Below are 14,901 nucleotides of genomic sequence, written 5' to 3'. Positions count from 1 at the left end.
TCTGGCACGTTCCTCCCCATTTAACACCCACTTTCCCGGCCCAACTGTCTGTCCTGCAGACCCCAAGTGCCAGCGTCCGCTCAGGCCTCCCCGGATACCCCTTTCTGCTTCTGTGCTCTTCTCCTGACTCCCCAAGGCCCCCACACCTGCCGCTCTCTTCCGAGGCGGGCACCTGGGCAACTGTTCCCGCTCTGGCTGTTGATGTGCCAGAAGCCCTTAGTCAATGACCGGAAGTCCAGCCCCCCCGCCTCCGGGCAGGCTGAGCTCCGCGTGTCACTCCCACGCCGATGGAGCGCCCTGGAGGCGGGATCCTGAACTTGGCATGGTGTGTGCCTGACCCCCCCACCCCCCAACGCGGGGTCTTCCCGCCCCCGTCCAGCTGCCCCTGGACACACATCCTAACCACAGGCACACGAATCCGTGTCTCAGGGTCTGCTTCAGGGGGTCTCGGCCTAATGCAGAGACATTTAGCAACATGATTTCAAACAGCAGGTTACAGGTCAAACTGACTGTGTTACAGTTTTGAGAAGCCAAAGCCAGAAGGATCAACGAGCCAACGTGTGTGTGTGTTTGAGCAGCTTCCCCACGGGGCCGTGCTCGGTATCAGTGGAGGCCACACGGGGCTGGAGGACGGACAAAGGAGGAGGCCCTGACCCACAGGCCCGAGAGATCCGGTCACACAGGTGGCCCTCCCCAGGGGACGGGGAAGGCCTGAGATCAAGCCCACTAGGGCAGAGGAACGGGTGCCTTTTCTTGTTACCATTTTGTTTCGGAAGTAACTCTAGACTTGCAGCAAAGTCGCAAACACAGTACAAAGGCTTGGGCCTGCCCCTCGCCCTGCTCCCACTGAGATTAACATCCCCGCGATCAGTGGCGCAGGGACGTCTTGTACACATTTACCCCAGGGCCCCCCTGGATGGCATGCGCACTCCACCCAGAGGGAGGGGTCACTCAGGGAAACTGTTGTCCCAGGAGAGGGTAACCCTACCCTGTTCCCGGGGCTGGGGGGGCAGGTAGGTATTTCGGGAAGACAGACCCGCTAGTGCAAAGGTTCAGAGGAGAAAACATATGATCGGTTGGGTGTAGCTGGAGGCCGGGGTGTGAGCGGAGGTGCAGGGAAGGACCGTGGGCCCCAGGTCCACCACGCTGAACAGCCTGGACTTGATTGTAGACAGGGGGACACCTGGTTAAGAATCCGCCTGCCAATGCAGGAGACACGGATTCAATCCCTGGTCCAGGAAGATCCCACACGCCAAGGAGCAACTAAGCCCATGAGCCACAACTACTGAGTCCATGCTCTGCAACTACTGAAACTCGCATGCCTACAGCCCGTGCTTCTCAACAAGAGAAGCCACCACAATAAGCAGCCTGCGCACTGAAAGGAAGAGTAGCCCCCACTCACTGCAACTATAGAAAGCCTGTGCGCAGCAATGAAGACCCAACACAGACCCAACACAGCCAATAAAAATAAATAAATAAATAAAATTTAAAAAAGAGAAAAGGAAAGAAAGAGGGCAAGTGAAGATGTGCCAAAGAGGAGACACAAAGAAGCCATTGAGAAGCTGGGTGCATGGGGGGCCAGGGTCACATCCTGCCTGGGGCAGCCATGGGCCTGTCTGACCAGTGCAGGCAGTGACCTTGCCACCCTGAGGGCTTTGCAGGTTACCCTGGGGCCCAAGCCATGCCCCCTCTCCTCCAAGCCATCCCCAGGCCCAGCACCTTCCTCCATCTGTCCACCTCTTGGGTTAACCCTTCCCCAACCTCCTTCCCTCAGGAGGCAGAGAAACAGAGAAACAGCTCCCCCGCCCCGGAATTCCTGAGGACAGCTCTGTCTTCACCAGTCAGCCCGGGGCTATCTTCCCTCAGAATTAAGTCTGTGTCCTCTCTGATAAGCCCTAGGAGGTTTGAGCATCCAGTTGGCAAGGTGCTGATCTAATTAGCTGAGTAAAGCAATTGCCACTCAGGTGTGAGCAACTGAGTGGCCTCACCTAGAGGTGGACGACCGCCTGCGGGCCCCAGAGGGACACCGAAGAGTCCCAAGCAGCATGCAGTGGAGGGACAGTGGATGGGGAGCAGCCCCAGGAGTGCTAGAAACTCCCAGAAAGGATTCACCTGGTTGTTTCCTGGAGGTAGAAGGTCACTCCCATCTATCACCTCTGCAGGAGTTCTCTGCCCCCACCCCTTCCTCCTAAAGGATGTAAAGCCTCGCTCTGGGAAGAGTCTTGCCTTTTTGTTCAGGAAACTCTGCCCAGCTCTGTGCCCAAATCACTCCCAGCCACCCCCAGAGAAACCCAAAGGCACTGTCACTGCCATCAACCAATGACACAAATCCAGCAACGACATATGCAGGGAATGACTAGGCAGAGGAGTCACCTGGAGGGTCCAGGAATCCCCTGCATGGCCATGGACTTCTTAAGGCCATTTTCACATACATTTTCTTTAATTTGAAAATTAAACAGGTGTCATCATCCCCAGTCCCCCTGTGCCAGCCGGGTGACCTCCAGCAAGCATTAACCTCTGTGCCTTGCTCCCCCATCAGTAAAGTGCTGTAAGTTCCTGCTTCACAGGGTGTTTGTGACGATGACAACGGGGTGATACACAGAGCACCAATGAAGCGCTGACTAAATGTGAGCCCTGGTCCTCAGGGCCAGACGGCAGGGCGTCCTTGGAAATGCTCTTGCTGGAGGTCAATACTGGAACACAGGTCAAAATTTAAAGCCTACTTCTTCCTAGCTGTGATCTCAAATACTTAACCTCTCTGTGGTTCAGTTCCCGTACCTGTAAATGGGACTAATCGTGCCTGTTTCAAAGACGGCTGTGAGGATTACATTAATTAATAAATGGAAAGCACCTCAGACAATGCCTGGCACCTAGCACGTGCTTGATTAATATTAGGATGGTCGTTCGGCCTGGTGATTCTACTTTACGGATTCCAATTCCAATTTTCAGTCTCATGATTCCTCACGTGCCTCACAGTATATGCCCGAGGCCGTTTGTGGCAGCAGTGTGTGTGACAGCAAAGAATCAGCAGCCACCTAAACAGCTACCCACAGGGCAGGGATAATGCAGTACAGGCCAACCACACAATGGATTCTTTGCAGCTGCTAAAAAAGAATGACTTGATTTGGAATGATGTCCAAGATGTCCCCAAAGTTAAAAAAAGGAGGTGACTAAATAACATGTAGAGTGTTATTCCATTTTTGTTTAAAAAATGTTGTCAGGATATGCAAAAACATTCTAATTTTCACAAAGTGCTGGCTTCTGGGGGAAGGGATTGACTTTGACATTCATGTTTCATTATTTTTACGATGAGACTATATGGCTTGAGCTTCTCAGAGGTGGTGGGAACGGACCAGGGAAGAGTCTGTCTCTGGAAAGGGGGAGAGCCAGGCTCCAGGGGTCAAATTCCACTGCAGTGACCTGGAAAGGGCTGTTGCATACTTTGCAAAAGGAACCTCAGTGCATCAAGTGTGACTTTGACCTCAGGGATCCGGGGGCTGGGCCAGGAGACAGCTCCTGGTGCAGGAAAGGGATGTGCAGTGCCCTGTAGCAGCCTGCTCTGGCCGCCTAGGGAGACCCCCGGGCTGCTCAGACCAGGGAGACCTCGGGCTCGGAGCTGGTGGACCAGGTCCCTTCACCTGGGGATGTGGCTGCTTCTAGGTGGGAGAGGAAAGAGCAGACAGCAGGACAGAGGGCCAAGGCGGTCACAATCCTCTCCTTCCCATCTCCCTCGGACACTCCTTCCCCTGAAACCGTTCAGAATCCATGAGATGGCCCGGAGCTGGCCAGGACACAAGCACCACTAGAGCGAGGGTTCCTGTGGGCTTTCTGTGGGCAGGCACTGTGTGCTAAGCATTTCTTAAGACTCATTTTATTTCACCTCCTGAACGCGTCTGTGGGTTATTTCCTCCCTTTACACAGTCAAGAAGCTGAGGCTCAGAGACTTGAATAACTTATCCCAAATCACACACATTGTAAATTGTGGAATTCACAAATTTGTAACGCATACATCTTTTTGAACATATTACAATGTTTGCCACCTGTAAAGCTGGAATTTAAACTCATCATATGTTGACACCATCACACACACACACACACACACACACAGCCTGATAAATAAACCAACCAACATCCAAGAATGTCATGGCTGGAAAGTTCCTTAGAGATTCATTCCATTGTCCGACAAACACTGATTGAGCATCTTCTACATACACTACACTGCTCACCTGTCCTCGTCTTGAGATGCCTGCTAGTACTCTGAACAGTGCTGACTCCTAAAAGCACTTCAACCGGTGTTTTTGAATGAATGAGTGAGTGAGTGAATGAGTGAATGACTACAAGTGAATGACAATTTTTACCTATACTTTTAACGTTGAAAAGCTGCCCTAAAATTCTTGGGTCAAAAGTCTGGTAGATGTGCTCTCTGAATGAGTCGGGAAAGAGACAGACTTGTCCTAGAAGACTAGGACAACACGTAGTTCAAAGATCTAAATGTGTGAATAAAATAACTCTCTACTCTAGTCCTATAACACCTCAACCTATTAACCTTTAGCATTTATCTAAAACTTTTCACAATAACTTTTTAAATTGGGCTGTCCTGTAACGTCTGTGAGCTGGAAACATAATGAGGAGAAGCAAGTTTAGTAAATGTTAATTATGGAACTTAGGCCATGGGGATATAGGCGTTTGCTATACACTTTCCCCCACATTTCTATAAAATCAGAAGATGTCAGCGGAAGTTGCTGGGTTGGGCACCAGGAGAAACCTCTGGAGAGGACCAGCTCCCCTGGAAGCTACCCTTCCGCCCCCGCCCCTCCTTCCCTCACTAAGGAGACTACGGCTGGGATAACAGGCCATGCTGGTGCGGCTCCCGCACGTTGCTGGTGGTACAGTTGCTCTGGAGGGTAATTTGGGACTATCCAGCAAAAGTCCAAGTTCACATGCCCAGCCATGCCACTTCTAGGAACTAATCCAGGAGACCTCCTCTCACACAGCAGCAAGGTCACTTTTGTACAAGGTCACTAAATCCAGTTCTCTTTGCAGCAGCAAAAGATCAACCACAATCTAAACACATCCAGCAAGGGGGTTAGTCATGGCACGTCCACACAGTGAATTTCTTCATGTATTAAAAACAAGAGATCTTCAGAAGATTGTTGGAAGGAAAAAAGCAAGATGCAGAAAGGTGTGCATAATATCCTACCTTTTGTGTTGAAATGGGGTAAATAAATATTTGCAGTGCCTTTTATTTATAAAACTATCTGGAAGGATAAACAATGAACAATTAACAGGACTTTTCCTGTTGGAATGGGAATTGGATAGACAGATGCTTGGGCAGGAGGAAGACTTCTCACTGTTTATGTTTATATAGTTTTTGAAACTTAAAATGTACGAATGTAGCTATTCAAAGTGTTAAACAATTTTTAAAATTAAAAAAGAAATGCTGGCCACACCCCACAGCATGGGGGATCTTAGTTCCCTAACCAGGGATCAAACCCGTGCCCCCTGCAGTGGAAGCATGGAGTCCTAATCACTGGAGCACCAGGGAAGTCCCAAAGTGTTAAACAAGTTTTAATTACTCTTGAAATTCTTTTGGGATAGCTAAAAACCCCCAAAACTTAAAATATCACGTGTGGGTGAGAATATGAAGCAACTGGACAGCTGCTGCATTGCTGGCCTGAAAGCTCAGTAGGTTGTATGTTTTGGAAAACTTTGGGTGGCATCTACTAAAGCTAAGCACATGCCTCCCCCAGGACACAGCCACTCTCCCTGTGACATGTGCAGGAGCATGTGTGTCTATCCCCACAGAAATTTTGGGTTAGCCAAAAAGTTCGTTCAGATTTTTCCGTGAGATGTTATACAAGCACAGGACTGCTTAAAGCAGCTTTGTTCCTAAGAGCCAAGAACTGGAAGCAACCCAAATGTCCATCACAATTAGAACAGATAAACTACGGCATGTCCACATAGTAGGATATGACACAGCAATAAAAAGTAAACCAGTGCACAGCACTGACGAACCCCACAGACGTCACGCTGAGAAACAGAAGCCAGACACAGAAGAGAACGTGCTGTGTGACTTCGTTTACAGAAGGTCCCAGAGCTAATCTATGGTAAGAGCATCTGGGGGAAGTGGAGAGGCACCACCTGGGAAGAGATCTGAGGAAGCTCGGTAGGGGGATGGAAAAGGTACCAGGCTGTGTACTAACAACGTGTGTAGTTAATGTAAAAGCTGTAACTCGACTCAATGAAAATCGCTCAGAAACCAGTTCCTCAAAAAGGTAAACACTGAGTTACCATATGACCCAGTGACTCCACTCCCAGGTATGTGCACAAAAGAACTGAAACACTTTCACTTCTGGACCTAGACAAACACCAGACACAAGTGTTCAGAGCAGCACCATTCACAACAGCCGAAAGGTGGAAACAACCCAAGTGTCATCAACTGATGAGCGGATAAACACATCGCGGAATGTCTGCACAACGGAGTACCACTCAGCCACAAACAGGAATGAAGCACTGGTTCCTGCCCCACGGGGATGGACCTGGAGAATACTGTGCTGGGTGAGAGAAGCCGGACCAAAAAGATCACACGCTACGTGAAATACCCAGAACTGGCAAATCTCTAGGGGCAGAAAGTAGATTTGTGGCTGCCAGAGGCTGGGGGAGGAGGGGCAACGGGGAGGGAGTGCCTAATGGGGGTGGGTTTCTCTCTGAGGTGACGAAATGTTCCGGGACTAAACAGTGGTGATGGGTGCACAACCCTGTGACTATATTAAAGGGCACTGAACTATTCACTTTAAAATAGGTAATTGTGTTATATGAATTTTACTTCAATTTTTTAAAATGTAAACAAACAAAAAAACTTTTTAAAGAAACGTCTCTGGAACTTACATTGGTGAAGACCCCGTTTGCTGCATCTATGGAGTCCAGCACAGCCAGGTTTTCCCCCAGGGATGGACAAGACACGGCATCGTCCACAGAGCCCCAGCTCACTAGGGGCCCTGGGCTTAGGGCCCACGTTGTGTGAAAGCTCCTCGTCTTCAGCCACGAGGAGCACTAGCACTGGGCAGGCACGTGGGAGATGAGGCCAGCGGGCAGCATGTCGCCGCGACTGCGTGTGGTCTCCTCTGGAGCCTACAGATCCCAGCGCTGCAGTTCTAGCTGGCGGATCAAGGGCAAGGTCCTTCCTGATTCTCTCTAAGCCTCTTTCTCCCCCTCTGTAAAACGAGTAAGAACACTTACCTCACTGAGTCCAGGAGAATGCAATGGGCTACAACAAGCAAGGCACTTGGGACGTGATTGACCCATCCTGAGCCTGCAGTGGATGGCCCCAGGCGAGGTTACTCAGCGTCAGTGCCACTCAGTCCTGAAGTTTCTGTTGGAACGCCTGTGAGATGCACGTCTTTCCAGCGGAAGTGCTGAGAGCACTGGATCAAAGCCTGCCACGGCTGACCACCATCTTTCTCGGAGACTGCCTGCCTGGAAAAGGAGACAACACAGAGAGAAGCATTGTTGGGGCACCTGGATACAGCTTTGCCTGAAGTCATTGACTCTGCGCTTTCATGTTATGTGAGCCAATATTTATTTTTCTGTTAAGCTGGTTTGATTAGGTTTTCTATCACTTGCAACCTAGAGAGTCCTGCTGATCCTGAGGCAGAACACCCAGAATGGCTTTTGAAGTTGCTTCAGTGCCACACCTGGGAGCTCCGTAGCCGGCTGCCAGCTGACACTCCTGCCCAACAGGCTCGGGCTCCTCTGGGAGGCTTGGAGCAAATCATCAAGGCCACCCAACCTCACTCCTTAACACGTGAAACCCTTTCTTCCCCTGATCCTCCTGTCCCCCCATTTCTTCTCCCTCATCCCCTTTTCAGAGGCTGTCTTCTTTCCTGCTTTCCTAAGAGGAAGAATTAAGGACCAATTAAGCCTGAGCGTGGAATGTGGAATCATCCATCCTAGACATCTCAGCTGTGTGACCTAGGCAGATTACTTAACCTCTCTGAGACTTGGTTTCCTTTTCTGTAAAATGCGGATAATACTTCCTATTCATGAGTCTTATAAATACGCTATGCACACAGCATGGCCCATAAGAAGTCCTCATCCACGTTTATTATTATTATTAACCTTTACCGCCGCTCCCCCGTCCTTGGCCCATTAATGCCCGCAGCCATTGGTGACCTTGAGGACTAAAGAGGGGACAAGCCCCTCACCATCTCCCAGGCGGTCTCCATGAAATCATCTGCAGACACTGTTAGCTGATGACCTAACTCTTCAAATGAGGCCCACCCCAACGAAATGTCTGCCTGCTCAGCCAGGTTTTAAGAATATAAATACCACCACTGGCAAGATTCAAAGGCCAGGGCCGGATAATGACTACCCCCATGGGCCCTTAGTTTAAGGCAGGTTCCAGCTTGCTACGCAGGGCCTGGAGCTTCTCTTAGGTGAGGCTGTAGCAAACAGCCTCGCCTTACAAGGAGCATTTCACCTTCGCTTAGGGAGTAAGAAGCACGTGGAACTCTGCCGCTGGTCTTCTCAGGCCCCGGGCTCAGCACTCTTACAGCAGAAATGGAACACTGGACACTGGCTAGAGATGCAAGGAGACCCATAACCGACTTAGCCCGTGAAGGAACTGGAACAGCACGCCCACCCTAAACCAGCAGTGGGGATGCTACTGGGCTGGGCTATGTATTGTTACTGGAGGCTTTTCCATCCACAGAGCAGTCTCCAAACATCCTGCTACTTGTGTAAGATGCTCACCACTGCACGACACTGAAGTCACACCCCACGTGTCCTTGCATAACTGGGATTCTCTGGAAATGACACAGATCAGCCCAAAGCACTCGGGAAGACATGAAATACAGTTTCGTGAGCTGGGTGTAGGCTTTGGAGCCAGTCCCTCTGCAAGGACTGCGATCTGAGTGTTGAAAATGAAGTACAGTGTCTGCATTTGACTTTTTTAAGAGCAGTGCTGTGCACAGCAGAGCTTTGTGTGCAGCTGTCTCCTCCCCTACACTACACTGCAAACCCCTGAGGGCCAGGGTGGGTCTCATTTGGCTCCATCTGCTCACAAGCTCGCTTAGTTTCCTAATCTACTAAATGGGGATCCTAGTGGTTCCTGCTTAGTAGGGCTGCTGTAAGGGTGAGCTACGACTGCCCTTGCTGAGCCTGCATCCCGTGCAGGGCATCTGTGTTACACACATGACCTCATCTAATCTGGGCAACATCCCAATGAGGCAGGTACTAACGTTACCCCCAGATGAGAGGGATTTATAGGTGAGGAAACCGACACAGAGGGAGCCTGAACAACCTGCCTGAGGTCACAGACCTAGCAAGTGCTGGGCCCAGAACTGAACCCAGGCATTCAGACAGTGGGCCCAGCTTTCTGACCACAGGCCCTGCTGCTCCCTGGTTCAACAGGACAAAGGATGTGAAACCCACACGTGGCACAGCGTCTGCACCCAGCTGCCCATAAAACGTAACATTCGTGATATCCGTGCCCTCCTAGGACTCCACACACGTCGTGGGACTTCCACTGTCAATATTCAGTGAATGGACTGATGCAATTGGTCACGAAACGCTGGTTGAGCCCCTGCCATGCCCAGGGTATTATTCTAGACCCAGGGACTGGAGCAGTCAAAAGACGTGCAAGGCCCCTGACCTCCCGAAGCTTCCCTTCCACTGTGAGGAGACAGGCAGCTGCCCGAGAGTCAGATACAGCATCAGATACAGTATAATATCAGATGTTATATGAAGAAAAACAAAGCAGCCCAAAGGGAAAGAGAGGGACAGGAGCTGGAGGGAAAACGGTTTATGGTTTGAAAATGTGAAATTTTAGAATGAGAGGGGCAGTGAGAAAAGTCCCAAAGGGAATGTATTTATGACTCTGGTCACAAATACATGCTTTGGTCAAATTAAATGCCACCACATAGCAGTGAAAGTTGAAATGGCAACAGAGAGGGATGGTTGATGAGGTCAGCTTGGGGGTGGATTCCCTACACCCCCTCTGCTCGCCCCAGCTTTCAGAGCTGACGGCACAGTGTGAAGACAGGACCAGCCCCCAGCAGACATCGTCGCTGACCTGGGAAGGGGCCTCCTGAATCCTGTGTTTTGCCTGCTTTTGGGTGAGTGGCCAAAAGCTCAGCACAATCTAAAACAGGACGTCCTTCATCTGTGACCGGCACATAAGAACGGAGAACTCCAGGATGGAATTTCAATGGGGTAAATAAAATGTAGACACTAAACCCCGAGCTGCAGCAACTGGCCCAGTGAGAAGCCAGTGGAGACAGGGACTCACAGGCACAGGACAGTGTGGCCGGCCTTCCTGGGTGCAAATCATGCAAAACAGGGTGGGTATTTTAGATCTGCAGAACACTGGACACAGAGAAAAACAGGTCAGGTCTGTGTGCAATTGTCCCCTGAGGCCGAGTCTCGGGGTGCACGAGGGGCATCCCGCGGAGGCCGTGATCTGCAGGCTGCGGCCCCCTAGCTGCTCTCTCCTCCGAAGCCCCCAGGAGCCTGGTGGTGACCTCATTAGCATCCAGTCCTGTGCTCCGGGGGGAGTCCACTGTGCAGGGTCCAGGGTGAAGCCGGCCAAGAAATCCATGAAAAGAGCCAGGGACAGAATTTATAGCCAACAAAAACAGCAGTTTCTGACCCGGGGCTCCCCATGGTCTTGGAATTCCATGAAGCAGGTGATGTTAAGATAGTCAAGGAAGACCACCAGAGGCCCCACCCCAGATCAGCACCTTGCTGTCCCCATCACGGGCTGCTCAGACCCCCAAGGCGGGGGGGCCACCAGGCCATACCTTGTCCCAGCGATGCAGCTCTTGCAAGCTGACATAGAGAGTGGCCTCAGAAGAAGGGGAGAAATGACAGAAACGTGGGACGAAAGCCCAAAGTTATCGAGATGATCCAAACTCCCCCAGTGACGCTGGCTCATGCCCAGCCCCGCAGACCAAGTGTCAGCTGTGATGACACATCGTGTCTGTCCCTTGCCTCGGGCAACTGAGTACGTGGCTTGCTTGGCTGTCCCCAAAAGAAATCCATCTTGACAAGAACATTCTAATTCTGTCAAGGAGGCATCTGAGCCAGGCATTTCTGGCTCTTCCCTGCCTCTCTGGGGAGCACGTCAGGACCAGCCATAACACAGGGAGGAGAACAGACATGACCAGCGGCCCTGAGCCGGCATCTCCAGGAGCCGAGGGGCACTTTATTCTGCAGGGTTTGTCAACCGCACAAATGTGCTTCCACCTGGGACGGGAACTGGCAGGGTTCCCGTCCCAGGAGAACCAGTCCAGCACTGTGGACAAGCTCCGGAGTTTGGGAGACAGGCTTGGATTCAAGTCCCAGCCCCACTGCTTTCTTGCTGGGAGCCCTGGGACAAATTCCTTAACCTCTCTGAGCCTTAGGTTCCTGAACTGTAAAATGAGCATAACAGCACCAACCTCAAATGACCTCAGTGAGGGCGTGCTCATCAAACACTCACCAGAGCGTTAAACACTGTACGTGCCCTGTGAGTGCCTCTGAGGCCCCGTTAGCTTTACTGTGGTTGCCACGCTGAAGGGCTGCTGTGTTCCAGCGACCCTAGAGATGCCCTTCTTCCACCCCTCCGTCCAGCCCTCTCAGGCACCAGGGACCATGCTAAGTGTTTTACAAACATCGTTACCTCACTTAATTTTCCCAGCAAACCTATGACATTGGGACCACTGTTGCATCAGTCAGAGCACTTCTGATAGCAGGTCACAGGTCTGCCGATTGAACAAGGAGGAAAGTGGATTTTCTCCCAGCACGCGATGTCTCTGGCAGGCTGTCCTAGGTGGGATCAGTGTCTCCGTGAACTCTTCAAGGACCAGGCTCCTTCTATCTTCTTGCTCCCCCATCAACCACAGACCGGCTTCTTCCTTCATGGTCACGAAAAGCTGCTGCAGCTCCAGGTGTCACACACAGATGTGACAACATCCTGACAAACAGCATCTGTCCTGTTTCTACTAGGGAGGGAAACCTTTGGCCTAAACTGAAGGCACGCAGGCCTTTGGGTGTCATCTGCCAGGACTGGGGCACAGCTCTCCACTTGGCCCCACGGTTCACTAGCAAGGAATCAGCCCGAGTGTTCATCTCCCACGGTGGGAGGTGGGCTTTGCAGCAAGGAGAACTGGGGGAGGGAGACAGTTGATAGTGCCTTCTCAAATGCTCACCCACCCTTGATGAGGAGTGAGTCGAGGCCCAGAAAAGATGAAGCTGGGTGTCTGACATCACATTGCTGGCAGGTGGTCACCCCAGACCCGTGGCTTGGCCACTAGTCTTCCTGACCTTCCAGACCTGGAGCATTTAAGAAATCCTTCCCTACCCAAAGTCATATTCTCTCACGCTTTCTTTTTTGAAGTTTTGCTTTTCATACATGGGTCTTTAACCCACTCTGAACTGAATTCTGAGTATGATACACAGTAGGAATCAAAGAAATTTTAACATGGAAAAATGGTTGTCAGAGCACTATTTTTTTAAGTAGCCCATCCTTTCCCCTTATCTTCAAGGTCACCTGAGTCATGGAACAAGTTGCCACTCTGTTTCACGCATCTGTTTATCCATCACGGTTTCAATATTGGCCTCTCTCAATAACTAGAGCTTTGTAACAAGTCTTTGATGTCTTTGATTTATCTTTTAAGTTAAATCGCCCCAACGTCTTCCAATTTATCTAATTTATTCTTGCCCTGTTTCTCCATACAAGTTTTAGAATCAGTTTGTTAAGTTCCACTGAGAATGCAAATTCCAAAAATAATTGTTGGATTTCACTGGACCTTGGTTAATTTGGACACATTCCCCTTTTTATAATACTGAGTCTCACATCCACTAATATGGTTTATGTCTCCATTTATCCTTGTCTTCTTTCAGGACCTTAAATAATGTTTTGTAATTTGCTCTGTAAGGTGTCATCAATACTTTCTTAGTTATATTTCAAAAACCCACATTGGCGTGAGAAGGATCTTGAAATGATTGGATTCGATGTCCCACTTACAGACGAGAGACCGAGTAGGCGGCTGGGTCTCCGTAGAAGATTCTCCATGAGTGCTCCCGGAACTGGGAGCTGTAGGAACGAGAAGTAGTGAGAGATGGGGTGGGCAGAGGAGTGAGGAAGACTTATGGGGGAGACTGTCCCCAGGAGTGGACAACTGACCAGAGAAGGGAGGTGGCATTCTGGGTGAGGGTGAAGCAACATGTGGGAGACTGCAGGCGACGGCTGCAGTGAAATACATGGGTGAGAGTCCCACGTGCCAGCGAGGCAACGCTCATGTCACGGTTATCAAACTCCACCATCTTGAAGGGGGCCAGAATAAAGACAGACTTTAGTCAATAAAGACAGACTTTTGAGCAAACTAATGGAAATGGACACGGAAAAGATGTGACCAGAGTTCTGAACATGAGCTTATACTAACCTACATTTTCATCACAACTGAAAAATAGTAATAATAATAACAATAATAATAATCACAGTGGTTGTAATAATGGTGCTTAATTTTTACTGCGCACTTACTATATGCGAGGCCCCATTCTAAGCCCTTTACGTGTGTTAACTCACTTAACCCTCCTAACAGCCCATGAGGCAGATGCTTTAACACCCCCAACTTAAAGGTAGAGAAAGTGAGGCCCAGAGAGATGGATAATTTGCCCAAGGTCACACAGCTAATAACTGACAGAACTCAAGTGTGAACCCAGGAATTCTGGCCACAGATCACGTGCTCTGTGAAAACCAAGGTGAGCTGTGCCTGCAGCTGGGAAGTTGGGCTACTCACAGGGAGGTTCTTGCTGCCGGCCCTGACTGTGGAGCCTTGAACCAACCTTTTGAAAGAGATGCCACAACAACCCCCCATCAAATGTGGTAGAAACAGAAGCCACTGGTCACTGGATGCCCTGTGATTTAGGGACAATCACCTGAGAGGTTCCCCAACCACAGATGTGGTGACTGTTCCCCTCTGCCTGCTTCCCGACTATTTTCTTTCCAGAATTTACCTTGTCTAGACGACATGCTAATGAGCTACCTGAGAAGGCCTGGATGGCTGGTAGCGTCTCTTAGTGAAACCCACTTGCTCCATAGAACAGCTGGCACTGGCGAAGAAGCCTGAGTGACAGGACCAGGCAGGGATGCCGCGTGGCACTGGGATAGCGGAGTTCAAGGGCTGTCCGGCCACCAGCACCGCCTCCACATGAAGGGCTGGTAAAACAGTTCCAAAGCACGTGGGTATGGTTTCAAGGCAGGGAGAAGAAAGAGGCACACGTGGTGGAGAGGGTATGGCCTCATCTGCTGCTGCCTCCACAGTGGGGGCCAGGGGACAACTCCCACAAAGCCACAAAATAAGGCAGCACCAAACTTTGAGGACAGGTGGGCTGAGCACCGGTACAGGACAAGTGAAGAAAAATGAGCGATGCCCTTCTAGCAGACCGTAATCAAACCTACAAGACCCATTTACTCTATTTCTACTCAGCAGCAAATCAACTTCCAAAAAACACCAGGAACAAGGATTTCTGCTTTAAGAACCCAAATCTTTGAAGCCAAGTCTGGGAAGAAGGCAGACAAAGTCACAGAAATACAAAGATCTTTGCTGACTATCATTATATGAGACTCATGTCTCTTTCCATTTTTCCAGATGACACTATAATCCCTACCTTATAAAACAGTTCAAACATTTCAGACATATGTAACATAGAAGGTGATGTCCTCCAAAATATGATCTACTAAAGCGGGATAATGTGACACAGCTGGCCTTTTCACCCCAGTGAACACAGGCAGTATGTACTTTGCTTCTGTTACCAGCTTGTAGAGTTTTCCACTGTGTATATGGAAAGCATTGAGTCCATCTTGCATTGGAGAATATCTGAGCGTTGCAAGGTTTTTGCACGTCCAAACAGTGATGC

The 14,901-nt window shown here is 50.2% G+C and overlaps 1 long non-coding RNA gene across 2 annotated transcripts in view; it reads right to left on the bottom strand.

The window, feature by feature from the left end:
- LOC130833276 (uncharacterized) overlaps positions 1–14,901 on the bottom strand; it is a 50,345-nt gene that overhangs the window by 23,444 nt on the left and 12,000 nt on the right. The window contains exon 3 of one of the 2 annotated variants that reach the window (XR_009048445.1): positions 7,240–7,476. This is a non-coding gene — a long non-coding RNA (uncharacterized LOC130833276). Of the gene's footprint in view, positions 1–6,917; positions 7,477–14,901 lie in introns of those variants that run through there. The other variant, XR_009048444.1, reaches the window with a different exon arrangement.

This window comes from Hippopotamus amphibius, chromosome 12, assembly GCF_030028045.1.
Source record: "Hippopotamus amphibius kiboko isolate mHipAmp2 chromosome 12, mHipAmp2.hap2, whole genome shotgun sequence".
Classification (NCBI taxonomy): Eukaryota; Metazoa; Chordata; class Mammalia; order Artiodactyla; family Hippopotamidae; genus Hippopotamus; species Hippopotamus amphibius.
The sequence above is the reverse complement of the archived record's forward strand: the minus strand, read 5'-3'. Positions and strand labels throughout refer to the sequence as shown.